Below are 26,469 nucleotides of genomic sequence, written 5' to 3'. Positions count from 1 at the left end.
CACTATCTTCTTTCTGCACCTCTCTTGCCTCTTTCGGCATTTCTCTTCTCCACACTTTTCATGCTTCTTTCTGCATCACTCTGTTCCTCTTTCTGCACTTCTCTTGCCTCTTTCTGCACTTCTCTTCCTTCTTCCTGTACTTCTTTTTCCTCTTTTTGTATTTATCTTGCTTCTGTATGCACCTCTCTTGCCTTTTTCTGCACTATACTGCCTCTTTCTCTACCTCTCTTGCCTCTTTCTCTACCTCACTTGCCTCTCTGCACTCTTTTTGCCTCTTTCTGTACTTCTCTTTCCTCTTTCTGCACGACTTCTCTTGCCTCTTCCTGTAACTCGTTTGCCTCTTTCTGCACCTCACTTGCCTCTTTCTGTACTTCACTTGCTTCTATCTGTACCTCATTATCTTCTTTCTATACCTCTCGTGCCTCTTTTTGCACTTCTCTTGCTTCTTTCTGCACCTCTTGTGCCTATTTCTGCACCTTACTTGCATCTTTCTGTACCTACTTTGTCTCTTTCTGCACCTCATTTGCCTATTTCTGCAGTTCATTTGTCTCTTTCTACACTTCTCTTTCCTCTTTCTGTACTTTTCTTGCTTCTTTATGCACTTCTCTTGGCTATTTCTGTACTTCTATTTCCTCTTTCTGCACTTCTTTTGCTTCTTTCTGCAAATCTCTTGCCTCTTTCTGCAGTTCTCTTCCCTCTTTTTGTGCTTCTCTTCCTTATTTATGTTCTCTTTCCTCTTTCTGCACTTCTATTGCCTCTTTCTGCGCTTCTCTTCCTTCTTTCTGCACTTGTCTGCCCTCTTTCTGCACTTCACGTGCCTATTTGTGTACCTTACTTGCCTCTTTCTGAACCTCCCTTGCCTCTTTGTGTACCTCACTTGGCTCTTTCTGCACTTCTTTTGCCTCTTTTGTACTTCTTTTGCTTCTGTCTGCACCTCTCTTGCCTCTTTTTGCACCTCACTTGCCTCTTTCTGTATCTCTCTTGCCTCTTTCCAAACATCACTTGCCTCTTCCAGTATTTCTCTAGCCTCCTTCTGCAGTTCTCCTGCCTCTTTCTGCACTTCTCTTGTCTCTTTCTGTACCTCTCCTTCAACTTTCTGTACCTCACTTGCCTCTTTTTGCACTTCTCTTGTTTCTTTCTGCACCTCTCTTGCCTATTTTTGAACCTTACTTGCCTCTTTCTGAAGCACTTATGCCTCTTTCTGCACCTCACGTTCCTCTTTCTGCACTTCTCTTTCCCCTTTCGGCATTTCTCATGCTTCTTTCTGCACTTCTCTCACATGCTTCCGCAATTCTCTTGCCTCTTTCTGCACATTTTTTTTACTCTTTCTGCACCTCGGTTGCTCCTTTCTGCACCTCTCTTGCCTCTTTCTGCACCACTGTTGCTTCATTCAGCACCTCTGTTGCTTCTTTCAGCAATTCTCTTGCCCCTTTCTCACCTCTCTTGCTTCTTTCTGTATCTATGTTGCTTCTTTCTGAACTTTTCTTGACTCTTTGTGTACCCCTCCCGCCTCTTTCAGGACCTCTGTTGCTTCTTTCTGCACTTCTCATCCTTCTTTCTGCACCCCTCCTGCCTTTTTCTGTACCCCTCCTGCCTCTTTCTGCACCTCTCCTACCTATTTCTACACCCTTCTTGCCTCTTTTTTCACCTATGTTGGTTCTTTCTGCACTTCTCTTGCTTCTTTCTGCACCTCTTTTGCAAATGTTGGCATCCCTCATGCTTATTTCTGCACCCATCTTCCCTATTTCTCCACCTCTCTTCCTTCTTTCTGCACTTTTCTTTCTTCTTTCTGCACTGCTCTTGTTTCTTTCAACACCTCCAGTGCAAATTTCTGTATCCCTCTTACATCTTTCTGCACCCCTCTTCCTTCTTTCTGTACCTTTCAGGCCTGTTTGTGCACCTCTCTTGCCTCTTTCGGGAATCTCTGGTGCTTCTTCCTGTACTTCTCTTGGCTCTTTCTGTACCTCTCTTGCCTCTCTGAGCACCTCTATTGCTTCTTTCTGCACTTCTCTTGCTTCTTTCTACACCCTCTTGATTTTCTGTACCCCTTTTGCCTTTTTGTGCACCTCTCTTGACTGTTTCTGCTCCTCTCCTGCCTTTTTCTGCAGTTCTCTTGCCTCTTTCTGTACCTCTGTTGGTTTTTTCTGCATTGCTCTTGCTTCATTTTGCACCTCTGTTGCAAATGTCTGCATCCCTCTTGCCTCTTTTGCACCCCTCTTCCCTCTTTCTGCACCTCTCTTGCCTCTGTCTGCACATCTCTTCCCTCTTTCTGCACCCCGTTTACGTGTTTCTGCAGCTCTCTTGCCTCTTTATGAAGTTCTCTTGCCTCCTTTTGCAACTCACTTGCCTCTTTCTGCACTTCTTTTGTTTCTATCTGCGCCACTCTTCCTTTTTCTGCACATCACTTGCCTCATTCTGCATATCTCTTGGTTCTTTCTGCACCGCTCTTGCCTCTTTCTGTACCCCTCTTGCCTCTTTATGGACCTCTTTTGCTTCTTTTGTCAGTCAGTCAGTCAAAATACTCTTTATTCGATTTTTGTTTAAATCATAAAAGGACAATATACAAACACAATTTGATCTGATTACTAAATTTCAACATGTTAATTTCATTTCACCAAAAAGGTTACAAAAGTTAAAAAATTATTACAATTGTTAAAAATTCTCCGTTAAAAAACCAAGTTTGAATTAAAATAAGGCTTTCTTAGGTAATCTTTTTTTCCTTGATCTGAATGCTGCTGTTAAATAGCATGCAACACTGAACATAGTGTGGGTATCTGCCATCATTTGAAGGAAAATTAAAGCTAGCCTTATTTGAGTAAAACCAACGGCCTTTAAAACAGGAAGTAGATATTTTACCCTCTCCCTACTGTAGAATCCACAGAAAAATATGAAGTGGAAGGTATCTTGTACTGAGAATTGATCACAGCCACAGGGTGGTCCATCTTCGGGTTTTGACCACACAGGGAAGTTTCCTAATGAATAATGAATTAAGTTCATCCTAAATTTTGTGAGTAGGAGTCTATGGAGTGGATTAGTCACTATTTTTAAATACGGTTCCAAGGAGGGAGTGGTCGTTAAAACTATGTGCGCCCTTACCATAGGTTTCCTCAATTCCGACTCCTCTCTTGCCATGCATGCCCTCTCCAGGAATGCCTGCTTGACCCATACAATGTCCTCCCTTCTGATGTTAATTGGGTCACTAAAGAGTTCCGGTCTCCCCAGCATAGAAAAAGTAGATTTAATATATTTCAGCCAGGGGATTCTCATGGCATTTTCCCTTGAGATAACATCTTTAAGAATGGCATGATTTAGCGTTAGCTCGGGGTTCAGCCATGTTTTAGTCCAGAAAAGAAGCGGGCTAGTTTTAGTTTATCAACGATGTGGGGCAGGTCTATTTCTTCATGGATCGAGAAGGTGGGTGTGGAGTTTGGAACAGATAGAATATTCCTAATGATACAATTTTCCACCCTCTGTATTTTTACCAAGTCTGCATATTCCCATATAGCGGACCCGTACGTAGCGATTGGGACGCACTTGCTATTATATATTTTAATCACTGCCTCCATTGGTTTGGCTCCTAGTCTTTTTGTGAAGGCCAATAGAGCTGAGGATGAGCGTGCTAGGCTAAGACTCTTTGCTTTAATCTGGGGAACCCAGGACCCTCTTTGGTCAAAAAGGACCCCCAGATATGGAAAAACTGGTACCCTAGAGAGAATCTCACCCTTACAGATAAAGGATTTTTTATGGAACATGTTTACTTTACGTCCTATGATCATGGTATGGGACTTATAGACATTAATTTTTAAATCTAAGTTCTCCATGAAGGAGCCAAAACGGTCCAGAAGGGCCTGTAGGCCGATACCGGTTTGTGCGATTAGAACGGCGGCGTCCGCTTATAGGAGGGCTGGTATCTGTTCTCCTCCTACACGCGGTACGTCAGCCATTCCTGCTTCTAGGTATTTCCCCAGCCCATTGATATAGATGGTAAAGAGAAGGGAGGCCAGGATACAGCCCTGGCACACCCCCTTCTCAGATTTAAAGCTGTCCGTACACCTTCCATCCCTAGTGGCTCTTATTTTGGCGCTAAGGTCCTGGTGTAACTTAGCAATAAAAACCACCACGCGTTCTTCTATACCCATCTCAAGAAGGAGAGTCCATAACTTACTCCTGTTCACCAGGTCGAAGGCCGAGGAGAGGTCCATAAAGGCCAAATATACTGACCCCTCCCCGGCCACCGTATACCTGGAAACCAGGAGGTGAAGATTGGAGCATTGTTCCAGGGTCCCTCTGTTTTCACGAAATCCATATTGAATATTTGTGAGCCCCCCATGCGGTTCTAGATTTTCCCTTAGTTTAACCAATAAAACTCTACCTAAGATTTTAAAGGAAGAGTCAATAAGAGAAATCGGGCGGTAACACCCTGGGTCCTCCCGGTTTCCCTTCTTCAAAATGGGTACAATGATGGATGTTGCCCATGTTTCAGGGAGAGTTCCTTCACTTGTTACTCTGAACACTCTGGCCAGTACTTTACTCCAAAGTGTCGAGCAATATTTAAAAAAGTCCGCTGGCACTCCATCAGGGCCAGGTGCCTTGTTTTTTGTGGATTCCATTATGGCTTTATAAACCTCCTCTTCCGTAAACTCTACTGTGGCTAGCCGGTGGTTCGCCTCAGTAATTCCTGTAGTTTCAGATTGGTTGCCTCCATATATATTACTAAAATGCTGTACCCATTTCTCGTCAGGAATTACACAGTCTGTAACCAGATTGTTATCCCCCGAAAAGAAAGAATGATTAATGATGTCCCAAAATTGTTTACTGTTTTTAAGGACGTCTACATTAAGAAGATCATTCCAAGCATTATTTTTAATCTCGTTTTTCCTTGCCTTTACATTTGCCTTATAGGCCCGCCTCAAGTTTGAAATTAGTTCTTTATCTCTGTCCTTGGCCTTAAGGGCCTGTTTCAGATCTCTATGAGACCTTGAACATTTGTTATCAAACCATTTATGAGCCTTTGTAGGGTACTGTGGTAAAGGTTTTGTGAGATCCCTGGAGGTTTGTGCACAGATGAAGTTAAAAGCTGTAATAATTTGGTGATTCGAAGTAGTTTGATCCAAACAAATTTCTAATGGTCCCTCAATTTTGGGGAGTAAAGTGTTCATAAACTTTTCCTCCACAACCCTACCCCATTTGAGCCGTCTGCCCTGATCACTGGGCACCGCCATGGTGCAAACCCGGGGTTGGCCAACTTGTTTGCGCCATAAGTCACTCCAGTGTATCTCAATTGACAGAGGGTTATGATCGCTATGGGGTGAGACAGTTACTTTATAGTCTTTCGCCTTTAGGGTAAGGCCTAGGGAAATGAATATATAGTCAATTATCGACCCAATAATTGAGCCTTTGAAAGTCGGTACCATCTCATTTGTTACAGATTTATGTGATTCATACATATTAAAGCTAGCAAGCAATAAATCGAGTGCCTCCCCTGTTTTGGTGTGTTCAAAATGAGGGATGTCAGCTCCATTTGGGGCCTCTGCATCACCTGAGTGGCACGGTAATTTACATTTATGGCTTTTGAAGTCGCCCATTAAAAAAATTTCAAAAGGAATATGTGTATTTTGACTGTAGTTTTTTTATAAAATTCTCCAAATAATCCACATGGTCAGTTTCAGTTTGTCCTCCCCAGGCATTATAAAAATTAATAACAAGTATAATGCAACCTGGTGAAACTGTCCATTCTATTGCCAAAATATTTGGAGAACCTGAGTTCAGCTGATTAAAAGTCCCTATTAAGTCTAGAGAAAAGAGTGTAATAAGCCCCCCTTTCGCTCTCCCGGCATTACTAGAGCTTGCTGGTGTTATGAAACTTAAGAAACCATCTAGAAAGAAGGTAGGTGAGGTGTCCCAGGTTTCTTGGAGAGCTATCACCTTATGTTTAGAAATATATTTTACCTATGTTGGGTCTGTTTTTTTAGCTCTCATTCCTGCAACATTCCAGGTCAGGAATGTACATGGGGGTGTAGCCACCATCTCAGAGTTTACTTTTATTGGTGTCGCTAAAGAGGCTGATAGTCAGTCATTAGTATTCAGGTCAGTTAAGGGATTGAAGCGGTTTACCAGGTCCATAGTTTGGCCTGTGTTATAATGTGTAGTTGTATTTAGTCTCGCTTTCCTGGTTACTGTTTGCCACCCCTTTCCCGCTCGTTCTATGTTGGTATTTGCATTCAAATATGAATTGAAATGGGTCTGGGGGGGATAAAAGAATCCTAAGGGAACCGCCCTAAGACTATCATTCTCCCGTATATCCGATCCATCCCAAAACAAACTAGTCGGGCAATGAGCATTATTGAAATTTATCACCACACAATCGCCTTTCACATTTTTGGCTCGCTTTCCCACCCACCCCACCCTTCTCGCCACAATAATACTGGAAGATGTGTTAGAATCACCGCTACTAAATTCATCGCACCAATTTTTTGCTTTTTCTATGAGTGTAGCAGTAGATTCCACTTCACCTTTCCTTAATGGGGGCACCCCTATAAATACGGCTACAAAAGGTACTACCGCTGGGGGCAAATTTAGATGGATCTTACTTTCTAAATAAATAGGCTCCCGTGGTAATGGGGGGACCTCCTGTGGGGTGGTGGATATCAGTGGCTGGGGTTCTTGTTGCACTACACTGTCTAATGTCATGGACTCATGAGTAGGCACTAATAATGGCAATGATGTCTGCTTTTCACTATGGCATATTGGGCCCATTTTATTACCCTTAGACATGCTATCAAACTTTCTTACTAAATCATCTATCAGGACACATTTTTTTAGCAATCCTTCGAGGCATGTGTTCATAGTGTCAACTATGTCCTTCGCAATACCCACTAAAAGGGGTTCAATTCGTTCCTCGAAGAGAGCTTCAAGATGGTCCTTCAATGTCTCCTCCATCCCATTTCTAGCTTGTGGGTCTCCCTCACCCTTCTTTCTCTTTTTCGATGATGGTTTTGAATGACCAGGTGAGTCCAAAGACACTATGGGTAGCAAAGTTTGGGATGCGCAGTCTTGGGGTAAGGTAGAAACAGTAGCAGTAGTGGGTTTCATAATGATGACATCAGGCTCTAAGGGGATAGCTTGCACTGGGGTGATGGCAGTTGTAGAGGGCGACTTAGCTAATAAGCCCAGTTCTTGCTGTGCTGTGGCATTTTCTTTAGTTAAAGCCCCAACCGCGGAGGTGAGATAGGACATGATAGAATCAGATTGTTTGGCAACCTTTGCCTTCTTCCCCCCATCATCTGTAATAGCTCCATTTTTGCGCTTACCCATTTTTGCAGGAAATGTACAGCGGGTAGCCCCGCCCTGCCTGGTCCTGCCGTGGACTGTCGTAGACTGTCCCGCCCTTGTCCCGGGCTTCTCCCGGGCGGCTTCCGCGCGCTCCTGCGTCGCGGGGGTGGTGCTGGTGTTTATGCGCCGCCTGGCGCCAAATCGCGGTATGCGGCTTCCGGCCGCTAGGTATGCTGGGGGTTGTAGTCTCCGCTGTGCCCCTGGTAGTCTCTGCGCTGCGGCGGCGCTCCGTGGCAGAGAGCGCCGCGGCTTCTGGCAGGCTGAAAGCGGTCCCTCGCGGCAATGCTGCACCCCTGGTAAGTGCTGCTCTGACCCCCGCTCTGCCGGGGGTGGTGCTGGTGTTTATGCGCCGCCTGGCGCCAAATCGCGGTATGCGGCTTCCGGCCGCTAGGTATGCTGGGGGTTGTAGTCTCCGCTGTACCCCTGGTAGTCTCTGCGCTGCGGCGGCGCTCGGTGGCAGAGAGAGCTGCGGCTTCTGGCAGGCTGAAAGCGGTCCCTCGCGGCAATGCTGCACCCCTGGTAAGTGCTGCTCTGACCCCTTTTGCTTCTTTTTGCACTTCTCTCTCCTCTTTCTGCACCCCTCTTGACTCTTTCATCACCTCTGTTGCTTCTTTCTGCACATGTATTTCCTCTTTCTGCACCTCTAGTGCTTCTTTTTGCACCCCTGCTGTTTCTTTCTACAGCCCTGTTGTCTTTCTGCGCCTCTTTCAGCACCTCTGTTACTTCTTTCTGTACTTTTCTTCCTTCTTTATGCACTCCTCCTGCCTCTTTCCGTACCCCTCTTGCCTATTTTTGCACCTCTGTTGGTTTATTCTGTACTGCTCTTGCTTCTTTCTGTACCTCTCTTGTCTCGCTCGGCATCTCTGTTGCTTCTTTCTATACTTATCTTGCCACTTTCTGCACCTCTGACTTAGAGGTAGTTTAATCCTCCTGCCCTATTGTGTACTAGGGCCTTAAGGAAAGATCATGCCAATCACTGGGGTACCACAACCCACAGTGTACCCTAGTGTATGTAGGTGTTTTCACTGTATGATAAGTGTCTTTCAGCATAGCACTGGCTCCAGGCCTGATTCGTCAGAGTCAGTTACCACCGGTACCAGCCAGCAAAGAGTTGGGGGCACAGGAGGACTTTGCAACAAGTCCTCTTTCTGCACCTCTGTTGGTTCTTTCTGCATATCTTTTGCTTCTTTCTGCAACTTTCTTCGTCTTTCTGGACATCTGTTGCCTCTTTCAGCATTTCTCTTGCTTCTTTCTGCACATTTCTTCCTCTTTCCGCACATGTCCTACCTCTGTAGGAATAGTTCGAAATTAGCATTTAAAAAAACTTCAAAATTCACTGAAAAAACCACAAGTTTCAGGGACGTTATAGTTAGTTAGACATTTCACTCATACAAAACCAGAGAAATTCAGCTGTTATAGTTAGTTCAGCTAACTATAACTCATGCCCCGGCACTGCTCTTGCCTCTTTCTGTACCCCTCTTGCCTCTTAGTGCACCTCTTTTGCTTCTTTCGGCACTTCTGTATCATCTTTCTGAATTCCTCTTAACTCTTTCTGCACTTCTGTTGCTTCTTTCTGTACTTGTATTTCCTCTTTCTGCACCTCTCATGCTTCTTTCTGCACCCCTGTTGTCTTTTTCTGCACCCCTGTTGTTTCTTTCTTCACTCGTCTTCCCTCTTTCTGCACCTCTCTTGCTTCTTTCTACACTTCTCTTGCCTCTTTCTGAACCTCTCTTGCTTCTTTCTGCACCCTTTTTCCTTTTTCTGCACATCTCTTGCCTCTTTCTGCACGTCTCTTGCCTCATTCTGCACATCTCTTGGTTCTTTCTGCACTGCTTTTGCTCCTTTCTGCAACCCTCTTGCCTCTTTGTGTACCTCTTTTGCTTCTTTCTGCACCTCTCTCTCCTGTTTCTGTATCACTCTTGCATCTTTTTGCAACTCTGTTGGTTGTTTCTGCTCTTCCCTTGCTTCTTTCTACACCTCTGTTCCTTTTTTCTGCACCTCTGTTTCCCCTTCCTGCACATCTCTTGCCTCTTTTGCCACCTCTTTTGCTTTTTTCCGTACTTCTCTTGTCTCTTTCTGCACTCATACACATACACACACACACAAACACAAACACACAAAGAAATGCAAGCAAACACACAAACAATATATAGATACAATTGACACTACACCCATAGGCACCACAACCACCACCACACTCACACACATCACAACCAATACCACACCCACACCCACCACCACAACCACCACCACACCCATAACCACCATACAACCACAAGCACCACAACAACAAGCACACACACAACCACACCCATAACCGCCAGCACATCCACGAGCATCAACACCCCAACCACCTCAACAGAAGACTCATCCAAACGCACACCTACAAGCAAACCAAAACCCACTAAATACAAACGCACACCTTCACCAGAATACAAAAATTCTGAGAAACCACACATATCCAAACATACACCAGACCCACATGCAACTGTAGAACATACACCCACAGGCACCACAACCACACCAAATACCTCAACAGCACACTCATCAAAACAATCGCCCTCACACACTAGCACACCCACACGCAAACCAACATCCTCCAAACACAAATGCACACCCTCACTTGAACAAGATACATCTGCCAGAAAACAAACACATAAACATATATAACATACACCAGTCCCACATGCATCTGCAAAACCAACAGGCACATGCACATCAAACACTGCAGCTCCCTCTACCTCATAAACCCAATCCTCTCCAGCTTCTCCTTCCCTACTCCTCCAGAGAAATTCACCACTTAGCTGTCCCCAACCCCTGTGCAACCCAAGCCTACCCCTCCCAAGAAAGATCATTGAGGTGCCTGCTCTTTGCCCACTAAATGCCCTTTCCTGAGGAGGGTACCCCTTTACAGTCTGTTTCAGAGGCAAGTTTTGGGCAACAGTCCAACAGGCTGTAGTGCTACACAAGTTTTGTTTTTTACCTGTAAAAAGATATTTTATGTGGGAGAAGTAGCTCTTTTATTAGTAAAAATATTTAGATTTTGAGAACATTTGTCCTGACATTATTATTAATCTCGAATTCATTGATTATTAGCAATGTTAATGTTGAAATTAGGAGATACATATGATTAATGAGATTTATGACAGTAAAAACAAGAGCTTATTTAAGTATCATAGTTTTACAGTGCAGAAATTAGTGATAATTAATGTAATAGACATAAACTTTTTTAGTCCAAGCATTCCTCATGATAATGGACACTCACACCATAAAAAGACATTTGAAAAAAAAGAATTACGTGTTAATACAGGTGTGTTTATTTTAACGAGACAAGTAATAAAAATGAAAAAATGCATATGCATTACACCTTAAAAAAATACGAATAACTTAGATTTAAAATATGAATAACTTAGATGTGTACATTTACATTCAATGCAGTAGACAAGGGAAAATGTGACAATAAAATACATGTAAGATGTTTTACGTTTATAACTAACATTGATTTTACATTGATTGAAAAAGAAATGCTTTGCGTTATGTATTGCAATTTCTACAGTATATTACATTTTATTTAATTCAACTTATGTGTAATGCATTTAGTTATAATTTGGTAGTTAACAAAAAGTAATGAAACTCACCTATGTGGATAGTTTTACATTTTGGGATTTATGTACATTTTTGTGTACATGCCCATTGACATGAAGTCAGCTTGCATCAAATTAAAAAAATGTAATGCTATTTTACAGGTGTGTCCAGATCTAATAACAAAATATAATTCAAAAGGTAACAAGCAAAAAAAGAACCTTGCATTTGATTCCAGCAACAACGGGGTTGATTTGCTTCGTCATCAAGTAGCATCAGCAGTGGCAGGACTTGGACAATCGAGTCCATGATGGAAAAAGAAGTGTGAAACAAGAACACGGTACATACTGCCTTATATAGTTCTAATTCACAACCTCAGGTGTCCATCAACCAGCCATCATCTAAATAGAGTGGGTGGGTCACCTAGTAGGCAGGTGGGGAATCTGATGGAAAAACAAAGGCAGGACTAATTCCACCAAGATCTAAATCAGACCATCAGTCCTTTCAGAAGTTCCCCGGTTTTAAAACATCATCCCAATGCCCCAGAGATGGAGATAACTGATTATTTCTTCAAAACCCCCCAGACATTAGATACTGTTTATGCTCATAGACACAACTTGACAGGAGAAGAGACATGAAGTCTAGGTCGATAACAGACCCAATAATTAATGAAGAACATAAATGAGCTAAAGAAGGAATAGAACATCAGGTAGAGGGAAACCAAGCCACACTGACCTTAGATAGGAAACATAAAGGGAAATTGTGCATACTTAGAGGAATGGAAAACTGGTTATGGGAGGTCAAGACCCTGTTATTCCTGGATTTCACTATATTTGTGGTAGACATGCTTATTTTCACTTACCTGAAGTATGATGCGTGTTACTTAGGGGTAGTTTTCTGAAATTTGTTTCATGTGGAACATTTTTAAGATCCTATGTAGGAACAGAATTCCAGGCCTTAGCAACGGGCAAGTGCAGGAGAAGTTGTTAGAACATTAGTTGCCTACTATAGTGGATAAGTTGGCCACAAATACAGCAGGATATTTATTAGTTGTGAATACTGAGATAGTTGTTATCAGATCCATGCTTTTGCAGAATAGACTTACGTTACATACCCTTCTTGCGAATAAAGGTAGAGTCTGTCTGATGTTAAAGGTCCAGCAATGCTGCACCTACATTCCTGACAAGAGTAAAGACATACAGAAGTATATTAAGAATATTTCAAGTCTCAATGGAGATTTAAGAGAGCTGGGGGCGGGTAGTGGTTGGGAAGATATTGGGAATAGATTTGCTTCAATAGGCACGTGGTTTGGAAACCTGGGGAAGCTATCTTTAAACCTCTTGTGATAATATCCCTTTGTGTGATATTCCTATTTGTGATTTATAATGGATACAAGCACATGAAGGTCAAGAAGGGAGTGAAGAGAAAGAGAGCAGACTTAGAGTTATAAGACAGTCAGAGTAAATATTATGACAACATGAGGCATTTGGAATGATCCAGCTGGCAGTTGCTCAAAACATCAAGATTTTAGTTGATCCATCAGATGACCTTAGACTTTAATCTCTGATGGCTTGATTTGATCAACATAGTTTTGGCTCTATCCTTTCACGTCTTGACAACGCCATCTATACATATGTGTATTACTTTATATTTGCGTGCTCTAATCTTATTAAAGTGGAGTAGTGCACTTGTCTGAAATACTGAAGGTGCATTTGATGTATAATCACAACATTTACATGAGTGTTCATAATAATGTTATCTCTCTAACATAATTAAATTATAGTTCTCATATATATCTGTATTTGTGTGATTCGTATAATATTGGTAATCTTTGTTATCATGTATTCAGTTGAATATCGGTCTGCATTTATTGTATAACTGTACATGTATCCATAACAGTGCATTAAATGTGTATTGAAATGTTTCTCAAGCTAGCTTGTTGAAAGGCCCTAAGCATTTGGACCCTGATGTTTAACCTTCAAAGTGAAAATTACTTTGGTTCAAATGTTTACTCTCCTCTGTCATAGTCAAAGAAAGGCACATTGGAGCATATTTACAAGCCCTATCGCCATTGGAATGTCACTTTTTACGATGTTCCTGTAGTGATAGGGCTTCACCTTATTTACAAGGCAGCATTAAGCCACTTAATGTGGCTTAACGCTGGCTTGTAAATAAGGGCTCCTTTCAGACGATGCTTAGCGGAAAAGGGGAGGGCAATGGATGTAGTGGACGCCTTTCCACCGCAACACCCATTGATTCAGATGCTGACCCATATTTACAAGGGAGGAGTAAATAGGAGGCAGAGCCAGAATTAAGACCAGGGAAAACCTGGTCTTACCTTGGCGTAACTAGAAGAAATTTTCATTTCTGTTTTCATGTGTGCTGGGTTGTGCAGCACACATAAAAACAGCAAAAGGCCAATGATTGTTTATGTACAGGACGGTATCCCTTCCTGCACATTAACAATCATTTTTTAAGGATGCCGTTTTGCAACTTCTATGTGTGCTACATTAACCCCTTCGATGCTGATGACGAGCTCAGCTCGTCATCAGCCACGGGTGGCGTGTGCTGATGACGAGCTGAGCTCGTCATGTTACGCGGCTTTTTAAAAAAAGCCGCACAGCGCAAAAATCGCCGCAGCAGCGATGCGGTTAAGCAGCACACATAGAAGTTACAAAACAGCATTTAAAGATTGTTTATGTGCAGGAAGGGGGAAATTCCTGCACATAAACAATATTCCCCTGCAAACAGACACCATTGCACTATCGTGCAAGGATGCCTGCATTGGCGCTGGGCTGCTAAGTGTAGTGCCAGCACAGGGGGAAAATCAGAGCTGCACCATATTCTTATAAATTTTGTGCAGCCCTGCGTTTCTGAAGTGGCAGAGTAAGGCTTTAAGCCAGGATGACTAACGCCTCACTCCACCACTTCCCTTGTAAATATGCCCCATTGTGTGGAAGAGATAGTGAGGCTCAGAGAGGAACCTTTGGCAAGGCTAGGGAAACACTAATGATTAAAAGGGGGAGTCCATTCGTTGGCTATCTGGAGACGGGAACAACCCAAGGACTTTCTGAATGTTAAGTCCGAAGTTAGTAGTATCAAGTACCAATGCCATGTCCTACTTTAAGCAGATGGAAAAGAACTGGGACACTTGATGTGGGATTCATGAATGTTCAGTGGAAATTAAATTAGTGGTCACACCTAGATTGCAGGCATATTCCTTTCAGGCTTCGAGGTGTATAGATCTCTTGGCTATGTCTCTCTCTGTGTAGGTTTGAGCTATACAATACTCTTGACTTTGGAGAACTTCTACAGAAGTCTCCACTATGCTGACACCTTTCCTGCACTATTGAATTATTTAGGGGTCTTCCCTACTACTGTCATTTAGCTTAGATAAAGTCAGGGACTTAGACTTTATCCTAGCATAAGCAGGTGTTAAGGAACTCATATTCTGATCACCAGATTCCGTTTTTGATTCTCTGCATTGCTATAACTGAATTCCTTGTATGTTTCATGCTTTTAAGGGTCAATTTTGTAATACAATTTGAAATGCCAGAATTGAGTCTGTATTCCTACAATATATATGTGAGACTTGTATGCATCAGTCTGGCTTGAAATTTATAATAAAACTACATTTAATCCCAATGACCAACTTTTGGTCCTCATCCTGTGACCACATGAGTTATACTGTAATTTGAACTTGGATGATGCTTAACTTGTTTTATTCCATAGGCTTTCTAAAAAGGTCTCTCGCAGGGAAATTTGGTACAGTGACTGAGTGCTCTGGAGTGGCATTTTCACTGGTTTCAAACGACAGCTATTTAACATTTTCACAGACCATGAGCTTTTCCTTGACATAAAGTCCTAAATGTAAGGATGAGAACCAAAGAAAAATCATTTTACTATGTAGATGAAGTAAGTAGTACCCTGTGTTATGACCTAGTTTGCAACACTATTTGGCAGCCAGAAAAAAAATTGCAGATTGGATGATACTCTCTGTGACGGCACACTTCCTTACTGGCCGTTTCATGCATTAGTAAAATAAGATGCTGAATATAGCAGGCATTTGCAAACAGTCGATGTGGCAACCAAATCAGCCCTTAGTAGAAAAGCCTCTTAATTTAATGGAAGTATATGAATAGCAAATAAAAGGTCATGCTGCAGCAGTACCTTGCGTGCATATCAAAACATTTCAATTAGTTGAAGTAAGACACAACATTCTAAGTGGAAAGGAAAGGTGGAGAAGCATGTCATCATGTCAGGAACGATTGGATATAAAGATTACTTTTGAATTTTAATAAGGCAATTTGACTTTCATAGCCCACTTAAGAATCCCCTCAATTACTGTATGTTTTATTGTTATTTTATAACTCTCTGCTCACATATTAGAAACTTTTTCAACAATATTTAAAGCTGCACAATGTGAAAACTTGTTACTTATTGAGCCATCACTACTGTTATGTGTGTTCATGTTCCATTCCCGAACATGTGTTTCTCGCTTCTACAGCATATGCATGTGATTCCCTGCATTGGGTGATGAACTCACTTGGTCCCAACTATGGAGATGACACTGGAACCAATGCCAGACCTCCTATCTCTCTCAGGCCCTAGCTCGATCAAGAAACAGAGGGGAATATTACCAAGCAATAGCGATAATTATCGCTATGCATGGTTAGCGGCTAAAATTATATCGCCGCGCTCCGACGATTTCTACCACTGAGATACCTTGATATTATCAAGGTTTATCTCAAAAGCGGTAAAAATCCTGCGAAATGCATGAATATCGCTGAAAAATCAGCGATATTCATGCATTATCGTGACAATGCTCTTAGCCATGTTATCCACCTTCCATTGGATAACATGGCTAAGAACTGCTCTGGGCAGGCGTTAGCTTTTGGAGATATTCGCGCTTAGGGCGAATATTTCCAAAAGTAAGGCTTTGTTGATAATTGGGGATAGCGATGTTAGCGACTGTTTCCAGTCGCTAACATCTTGGCATGCCCACTTTGCATGTCATTAGCGATAAATATCGCTGACATGCAAAGTGGGCCCCAAGATGACTAACTGGTGTAAGCGACAGCTAGGTAATAGGGCGATAAAATTATCGCTGATTTAGCGGGAAAAAGTCCCGCTAAGGCGGTGATAATGGCCCTTGGTAATATGCCCCAGAAATCTTAACCCCTTCACTGCGGCGGCTATTCCGCCGCAGTGCTAAGGGGGCGGGGCGGCCGCGCGGCGGCCGCATGCTGGTGACGGAACCGCTCCGTCACCAGCATCGGTTGCGCTGTGCTTATGACGGAGCGGTTCCGTCATGGCCCGCCCCGCTCAATGGAACGCTCAGCGCAGGCACGGAATTCGCGCCGCGCAGGAGCGCCGAGCGGGCCATGGTGGAACCGCTCCGTCATCAGCACAGCGCCACCGCAGCTGATGACGGAGTGGTTCCGTCATCAGCAGGCAAAGGGTTAAACAAATCGGGGCCCTTGAGGGGGAGAGTAGTTGGGATAAAATAAGAAAAGAGAGACTTGCCATATTTGATCTGCTTTGAGGCTGTGCGACACTGCATAACAGGATCTGTCACTTCTATGTTTTGTGGGATAGATGTGACTGGGAATAGAACCTCTGTTTTTGCGATAACGCAATGCACTGAAAATAATAAGAGGAGGCAGTTATCTTTATGCTAACAGTTCTCTAAATACAATGAAATTGCATTAACTTCAGTGACACAAATTTACAGGTTTCAAAGCAGCTAAGCATGAGAGCAGATTTACCAAAATGACAGACTGAGGGAATCATTCCTAGGAATAACTTGAAATACAGATTTTGGTACAAGGTCCATACATATATCAAAAACTCCGAAGTGCTTTCTCTAGGCTGTTCTTTTCATAAAACAAACATGGAGCTCAAGTCCTTATCCTTGTGTGATATAGTTATAGCACCAAGGTTGGTGGGAGGGTATAAAGTATAAACAACAAGAAGTGATGGAGTAAATCACAGAGAGGAAATGGAGGAAAAGTCCATAAACTTTGAAGATGGGGATGCTCAGTCCTGTTTACTACCGAAGGAGGTTTAGTGTGCACTAACTTGATATCAAGAACTTAGCCTAGTACTTCAACTTGTCTGAAATTTGAAGAAAATCTCATAGCCTTGACTCAGGGAGACGCGGTGGTTCCAGAGTAGCTGTGAAGGAGGGAGCGAGTAGGAAGACATCAAGTGAGCAGATGCCAAAGGAACCAACTGTTTAGATGAACTTTAAGAAGATTGCAGCACTTCTTGTTTGTGACATGATTCTTCAGGTGAGTGGAAAGGGTGGAGCTTGTGGCCGAGACCCGATTTGGGTTTGGTTAGAGTATAAAAAACTCTTTTGAAGGCTCGATGGATGTAGCTAGATCACGTGCCACACGTCGGACACAGGGTCATCTGGAATATTCTTGAAACTTGGGTAAAAACATGTTAGTACACTTGTGAGGACCGTACAGAATGGGCAGGTGCAACTCGTTGATCAGAACCAAATAGTCAGGAAATGAATGTATCATTTTCCCTCGAATGTGCATAGTGGAAAACAACACCAAGGCCCCAGTAACAGCACGATCAAGGCTTGCAATTGTCTCACAATAATCTTAGGGAAGCTTGCAGTGACTTATTGGAAATCCACACGAAGGCCCTAGGAACAGAAAGAGTAGTTAACCTATTGGTTCACTGAATGTGTGGAATGCTTGCAGGGGATCAAGCATAATGGAAGTTATGGATTCTGGGAAATCAAAGGTCATGAGGGTGCTGTGGAATCATCAGCCATGGGGGATGCTGGGAGAACACTAACCATGAGGAGCACTGAGGGGGCATCAGCCACAAATACTATAGAGGATTATAAAGCACCACAGGGGTAAAGCAACATGAGCCGTATGCGCTAGACCCACGCACATGCTATATAGTGTAGAGGATGGAGATCCGTAATAAACAATCAATTCATAAAATGATGTCCAGTGGTCCCTAATAAACAATCAATCCTTAAATATGAAAATGGTATTTTAATCAAAGTGCAAAAAAATGAAAGAAGCATTAAAAACACTGACTAAGTGGGTGCTTTGTGCAGAAACATGCTTGGTGCTCTCTAGTAAGTGCTACACACAAGTGACCAATTGTAATCAGTATGTGTATCAATGGAACAGGAATTGCATGGATTGTAATGTAATACACAGTCCATAAGGTCTATGTGTAAAGATTTTCTATCCATGTCAGAATTCCAGGATCATCATAAGGACTAAACAGGAAAGAGGAAGAAATTACTGTGTTTTATCTCTTGCTCCCTATAAGTCACGTGCTAATCAAACTTGGAGGGGAGTCTGAAGGGCCAGAGCAAATGGTATGAAGCCTGGAATTGCGGAGGCCGAATTGGGACTAGACAGTCACCTCAACAAAATGTGTGTGTTCTTAAATCAGAAACTGAATCATATCCTAATACTAGTTGCTATATAGTGAGCATGCAGGAACCTGTACCTATGCTCTATGTTCTGTACAAGTAAGACGTTGCCTTTGGATGTGCCATGAATGTAGCGTGCCCAAGCCATGACCTTCATCCACATCTTATGTAGAATAGTTATGATCACAGTGCCTCTAAGAAAGGGTGTGTGCTCATGGCCTGTATGCAATGGGCGCAAGGTTTGCCGTTTGGCGATCTATCATGCCCTGCATCCATGCACATCTGTGATCACAGTGTGGTTGTGGCCTGAAAATAGTAGGCAGATGGCATAGTTTTCAGCTATATATGTGAAAAAACAATTCCTAGGCAATCGTTTATGCATGCATAGATAGATATGCAGAGGGTATAACAAGCACATTACAGAGTTAGTTAAAAAGGGATATGTAATGTTTATCCAATACAAAAAATCACAGTTGGTTAAAAACAATTGCATGGAGTCAAAAGCGTAAATGCAACATTCATCTTATTTGCGTATATTATTGCAAGAACAAATAAAAAATATTATACATAAAAATCTAAATCAATACACAATAGAATAGCTGGATATAGCAGATAACGAAGCAAAACCTTACCTTCGTTATCTGCTATATCCAGCTAGATTGCATGAAACTTTTCCATATTTGATACCTGCAACATTATTAGCTATATACTGGGTAATATCGAAATCCTTTAGAAAGTGACCACATCAGTGTCTTTTCAACAATCAACATTATCTGCAGGTGATCTTCACTCTTATGCAGATATAAAGGAGGTCCTGATATTTTAACATGTCCATGATCTAACGTGTCCATTGAGGCTACAATCCCCGATCACCAAAAAGGGTCATATAAGAAGTGTGGTAATTTCCTGAAGAAGGCGTTTGATACACCGAAACGTGCGTCGGAAAATAATTACTACTTGATCCACAATTTGTCTACTGTTTTATGAATTTCTATTGTGCATTGATTTAGATTTTTATGTATATTATTTTTTATTTGTTCTTGCAATAATATACACAAATAAGATGAATGTTGCATTTACGCTTTTGACTCCATGCAATTGTTTTTAACCAACTGTGATTTTTTTGTATTGAATAAACATTACGTATCCCTTTTTAACTAACTCTGTAGTGTGCTTGTTATTCCCTCTGCATATCTATATATGCATGCATAAACGATTGCCTAGGAATAGTTTTTTCACATATGTTTATCCCTGTCCTAGGAATTGAACAAATATAGTTCAGGGGGCCTTTGTTTTTTCTCCAATAGTTTTCAGCTACGCCTTTAATGCAGACCATTTGCGACCCCATTGGGAATGGCTGGCCCTCCCAAATACGGTTACCTGCTGGGCTCAGCATTTTTTATTTAAATGCAGCCTGTTTTCCTTAAAGAAAACTGGGATGCATTTAAAAAAAAGGTAAATGAAACGTTTTTGTTTCATTTTTTAAGGGCAGGTAGTGGTCCCTTGGTCGTCTACCTGCCCCCAAAAACATTTTCCCCTGCATCCACAAAGGTAAGGGGTCCCCTGGGGACCCCGTCCCATTTGCGAGTGCTTTACCACCCTCTTAAAGAGGGCGGTAAATTGCGAGTGCTTTGCAACCGAAATTGCGGTCGCAAAACCTTCTTATATGGGCCTCTGACTCGCTATTAGGAAGGGACGTCCTTGGAATGCCCCTTCCTAATACCAACTCGCAATTCCAATTTAGTGAGTCTCAAAAAAATTGCGACTTGCTAAATAGGGATTGTACATGGCCCTAATTAGGTTTTGCATGCGCAAATGGGTCGCAAACCTGTTTGTGCATTCAAAATATGGTTGTACATCTGGCCCAAAATAGCCTATTTTCAGTGGTACATTCCCACATCTGAATTAGAGCCTGCATTGACCTGTCATTGAGAAGAATTCTAAAATATTGCCACACCGACTTAGAGGAAGGAAATGGGTTAGGGGAGGCTAGTGATTCAGATAAAGAGAGGTATTTATATGCACAAGCAAAACGTGAACATCTTTCACAGAGCATTACGGCAATAGTCACAACAAGAAGACACATCAATGCTTACTGTGTATTCTTTCCTCTTGGTAATTTTTCTTTTTTTTTCTCACAAAATGTACTGCTTGCCTTTCATATTTCCTACAGTCATCAGTCTGTTAATTATTGTTAAAAAAAGGTTCTTTCTGAGCTTTTCAGTCAGATCATGGGGTATTTTCCTTTTTGTGTCTCCAATCATTTACCATCAGGCTTAAACAATAATTCACAGGACTGGACAGATCCCAAAGAATAAATGCTCAAGGTCAAGGCCTTCTGAGTTCCTAAATTCTCATACATGACTTGCACTACTAATTGTTCTAAGGTCAAATACTTTGCACTCCTCTCTAAAGTCTGCCTATGTATGCATATGTGTGCATGCCACTGGCATGTGAACATGCAAGATTAGGTGCAATTTTGTGCCAAGGTCTCTACATACTTCGGCCTGCCTATTATTTGTTGTTCATCATGCATGCTGCCAGCATGGGGAGTTGAATTCCTGTGCCATCAGACTCTTCTAGTTTTGAGCGCTTTCTCAGAGCCCTGAGTCAGTCCAGTCCATACTTCAGAGATTCAATAGTAATTTAATGCATAGTGTTGTGGAATGGAGCTGTCGACTTGATCAGTGCTGTTGTGTGTCAGTACATAAGTCATACGTGTTACCTGTTAGGATGGGGAATTTCCAGAGAGGAGAGGTATGGGAGCTGGAGACCAATAGGCCATATAGGCTCTGGTATATGCATCAAAAGGAGACAGGGAAAATTGGACAATGTTACAGCACTAAGGCTATATACCGCTTCTGCATCTCTTAATTTCATACAGTAGTAATAAGTCAGACACTGCCTAACTAGTCACAGAAGTGGTAGGGGCCTAAACTCAGATTTGCCATTTTCTTAGCTTGTGAACTTCTAGCAGGGGAACAAGACTTTTTAATCTTGGGTGAACTCTGACTGTAGGAGCAAGATATATTTATTTCCAAGAATATATCTTATAGAAAGCAACACTTTCACATGGTACAAAAAGTTCCAAAGAACCATGCACAATACTCATTCAGATTATAATGTGAAATTTCCAATTTCCTTCAATATCCAGATAATTAAGTTAATTGGATAGAAGGCAGTGCATTCTTCAACATTTCAAAACATAACAGTCCAAAGTTAAACCTTAAGAGATTGAAACTTCCTAGGATCTTTCTACATATGATTCACAGAATCCCATTCAAAAGGATCTCATCTAGGTCAATACTTTGCAACTGCAATGACAATATAATTTTTAATGTTCAATAATTGCTTTATTCGACAATACATGTCATAAAAGCATAGCAATTACAAAAGTTAAAAATTGAATACAGATAAAACATGAATAAGAAAAATTCTTATACAAAAGTAGAAAGCCATCTTCAAAAAACTAAATACAGTCAGACATTTAGTTCATTGGTCAAAGTGCAAAAAAAATATATTCATAAGGGTCCTGGAAAATCCCTTTTGCAGCAGGATAAGGCATGTTGGTACGTTTGATTCACAGTTGTCCTAATATGCATACAAGGTTATCGATGGGTACCAATTATCAATTTTCAAACATGATTTGCTGTGCACGGATTAGCCACATCGATTTTAGAAACTTTGCTACTGGAATGGCATACCTAAGTGATGGATATGTGCAAAGAATACGGAGGTCTATGTTACACAATCTTGTGCCCATATTCCTACAGATTTGCACTAGCCAAGTTTTGCGCGGGGCTGCATATGCAGGACACACAAACAATACATTGGATAGGGTTTCTACCTGATCTCTACATGTATTACATTGATTGTTCTTTAATGTGTACTATTTGGATTGAAAACTTTAAAGGAAGGATCCCCAGTCTAAATTGGGAGTAGAATTTCCGAACTAGTGGCTTTGTGATAGCATCCCAGAACGGCTCAAGGTTTGGGCGGGATTTAATCTGTAGGAAAAATCCTGTGAGTGCAGTACAATTGTGGCACCTACTCTGTTCAGATGCAACCATCTCCCTGTATTTTCCTTTTTGCTTGTGCTTTGTTGGAAACAAAGAATTGTTGGGGCTATCCCACAGATATACAAGGCCCATTCCATAAAACAGACCCTTAAGATTTCTCAGCCAGCTGATCTTATAGAATTGTTTTTTTTTCTATAACGTCCCTTTGACCTTCAGCATATACTTTCAGTTCCGGTTTACTCCATAGCCCACGCCAGTACAAAATAGGCCAAATTATCGACAAACTAAAAGAAAGAAATTAAATAAGGAGATAATTTTGTCCAAGTGTTCCAAGATTTTACCAAGCAAGAACTGAGACTACTAAGCCTAATAATCGGGGAGTAAAACCCATGCAGATAGACACTATTCATGGGACACTAACTAAAAAAGAGAAATGGCAACAGAATAATTTGTGTCTGTACTGTAGCACAGCTGGACACTTTGTAATGATCTACCCAAAGAGACCACACTAATTGCAGAAGGAAAAGGTTCGGCACATCAGTAAGAGGAGTTGGGCTGGTGGGAATATTCATCGTGATCAAGGAACACTACCAGTTCAAAGTCTTGGCCTTTGGCATAAAATCCATACCAAGAGTATTCACAAAGTGTCTAGCAATGGTGCAGCACACTTAAGGAGACCGGGAATAAGTGTCTACCTCTAGCTGTACAACTAGCTAATAAGAGCAAATGAATAGCAAAAATGCAAGTAGCAAATGCAACATCTCTTTTCCGTCTTCCCCCCACCGTCCTCTCCCTTGTCACTCCAACTCTCCCCTTTCCGTCTCTATTTGTCTCTCCGGACATTGGACACAGTTCTTCGTAGTCTCCCTGCTATGGCTCCTTCCTCCCCTCCTTTCCTCTAAATTCCCTCTACCGCGTTGTTTAATGTACCTTACTACACTATTGTAACTGTTGTAATTTGTAACGCAATGTTCCTCTGCTATAGCGCTCTGATACCTATGGGTCTAGCCAGCGCTTTATAATCCTTTTGATGTACCTTCTAATGCAATGTTCCCCTGATTATGCACTCTGATACCTCCAGGTCTAGATAGCGCTATATAACCTTCGCAAATTCAAATAAACTAAAACTGTTTTTCCTGAACACTGAGACCTGAGCAACATGGCTGATGACCGGTGGAGCTGCTTGACAGCTAATGAGGAGTCTGGCCCTGGTTTTCCCCCTTGACTGTCACCTACCCAGCCGGACATTGGGCATTGTTCCTCCTCGTCTCTCCGCTTTTACTCCTTCCTCCCCTCCCTCCATGAATTATTGAAACATTGTTTATGTGTACTGTACCTTTCTATGCTCATGTATCTGATGTATCTTGTAACGCAATGATCCTAAATGTAAAGCGCTCTGATACCCTCTTGGGTCAAGTTCGCGCTATATAAAACCTGATAAATAAATAATACCTAAATCACTCCTTAAAGGAACAATTGGTGTACTTTGCGGTAGACTAGTTATCGCTCGGAGGAATGTATTTTCCGCAACTGTCAGCTGCGGAAGGTTTCCTAAACCCCACAGCTTGGCACCATATAAAGCCGAGCTCACCACCTTGATGTTGTAGATTTGGAGTCCTGGACTGAGCGGTTTTGTCAGGGAAGTTCTCAATTCCTTTCTTAAAATGCCCGCTAGCTGTCTATGTTTTAGTGCCATAGCATCTACGTGCGACTTCCAACTCATGTCCTTGTGTAATCTAATGCCTAAGTAGGTGAATGAGTCAACTTGCACAAGTGGGAACCCTTCCATAAATATGCTGCCCTTAAAAAAATGATGCTGGTTAAAAGCCATGAACTTTGTCTTATCTGCATTGATTTGTAGGCCTTGTAGGTGACAAAATTCCTCATATTTTCGCAGAGCAAGTTGTAGGCCACTTGGTGTTTTGGAAATTATCAAAGTATTGTCTGCGAACAATAAAATGTAAATCTTTCTACCTGCTAAAATTGGAACATCAGTATTGATGGCAGCCAGAACATTTGCCACACCATTGATAAAAAGAGTAAAAAGGGTGAGGGCTAGCACACAACCCTGTCGGACACCCTTACACACAGGGAAGGGTCCTATCACCCTGTGCACCCCAACAAATCTGTGCAAAATTGGCCTCATGAAGGTGAATTATAAGGGAGAGTAGGTTCTGAGGCATCCCCATTACTTTCAGTACCTTCCATCATTTGAGCCATGGGTCCAGGCCAAAAGCTGCTTAGAAATCGGCAAATGCAGTATACATGCTGCCATTTCCGAGCACTACCGTTCACCAATGAAGAGCGACAAAGTGAAAGACTTGATCAATTGTGCTTGTATGAGCCCGAAAGCCTGCCTGAAGGTGGCTGATGATGGAATTATCTTCCATCCAAACATGGATCTAGGCCATCACCATCCGAACTACCACCTTTTTTATGAAATCTATGAGTCTTATGGGCCTATAGTTGGCGGGCATCAATTTTTTTCTCCTTTTTGTAAATTGGGATTATCTTGGTCCCCCGCCAGGTATCTGGAATGGGTGCGCCGTGGGCAATAGCATTCACTAATAAAAGTATGTATTGGGACCATTTAGGCCTGTCCTGCAGAAAAATATCAGCAGGAACATAGTTCTAACCTGGGACTCGACAACCGGTTAATGAATTTAGGGCGGCATCTACATCTGCCTCATCAAATACGTTATTGTTTGCACAACAGTATGTCAGGTCAGGGCTGTAGACCTCTGTCTCATTGCTTGCGTATTTGGTGGAAGAATATCTAATGCACACTTCCAAACCAATGTGGTTTTCTGGGGGTGGAGCCACTCTGCCGCTCCCCCATGTAACCAAGTGCCAGAACTGTTGTGAGTTTTTAGTCCTGCAGGCACATTTTAATTCCATCCACCTGTCCTCGTCCCAGGCTTTCTTGGCAGAGTGAGTGGCCTTCTTATACATTGCCCCAGCAGCTCGCACTCTGGCTGCATCTCCTGACTTGATAGCCTTGCTGAGGACCCCACGAGTGTGTCTACATCCGATATTATACCAGCAATCGTTTGTTTTTAATACCCTTTTTCTGGTCTGGATTGGTCTTTGAAAGTGCGACCTAATTTTTACAAATAAGGTACTATGCAATCGAATAAAATCATTTGATGGATGGTGATTAGCACTGAGTGACACCATCACATTTACAGTTTTTCCTAGCTCATTAGCAACAGAGGACAGAATTTCAGAGCGCTCACAGATCATACACCATTTTACTCGCTGCATGTTATTTGTTAGCTAAAGGTAGCTAGTCTTGTGTACCGCATTATACCGTGCTTGTGGGCTTGTGTACCTAATTGTAAACCTAGAGCACAGTGGATCATGATCACTCTCCACGCGATCTTTCACTACCATGTCCTCAAGAGTATGCCATAAGTTCAATCTAACAAGAACATAGTCAATATGGCTAACGTGGTGTCCACTGTTAAATGTGTTTGCACCAAGTCTATCAGAAACTGTTCTACCATTTACTGCCCTAAAACCATGTTCTGAGCAGAAAGCTTTCATTTGGATGGTAGACTGAGTCCATAGTTTGATAGGTGCAAGTTCCAGTAGTGGAATACCTCATTGTTCATCCTCCTCTCTTGTCACATCATTGTCCTCGTTATCAAAGGGTCGAATGTTGTGTTTAGCTCCCCAACTAAAACTTTATGAGTAGCCCCTGCAGGAGTTTCTAATAGATCGCGTAATGCAGAATAGTGTCAGATTTCCACTTTCCACTATGACCTCTTGCATACATATTGTATAGGTCTATGGGGCCAAATTGATCAGACACAAACCTAATTGCAAGAATGTTGTTACTGGCTGTCTTGAGGGCCAACATTTTAAAACCAATATCCTGTCAAACCCACAGTGTAAGTCCCCCCGATGGTCGGCCTCTTACTCCCTTTGTTGCCGGAACATTATATCTAATTATATCCAATTACAATATCTTAAGTTTTCGTTCAACATAAAGTGACTCATTCTTCACTACAAGTTCTCATTCCATGCTTCCTTAGCAGCGAACAAAGAATCTGTTTCCTCTCACTAAAACAGAAGGAGCAGTCTAAGAGAAATTGGGTAAAGAACATTTTGTTTTTA

This window comes from Lissotriton vulgaris, chromosome 8 (genome assembly GCF_964263255.1).
Source record: "Lissotriton vulgaris chromosome 8, aLisVul1.2, whole genome shotgun sequence".
NCBI lineage: Eukaryota > Metazoa > Chordata > Amphibia > Caudata > Salamandridae > Lissotriton > Lissotriton vulgaris.
This window is presented reverse-complemented; position numbering follows the sequence as displayed.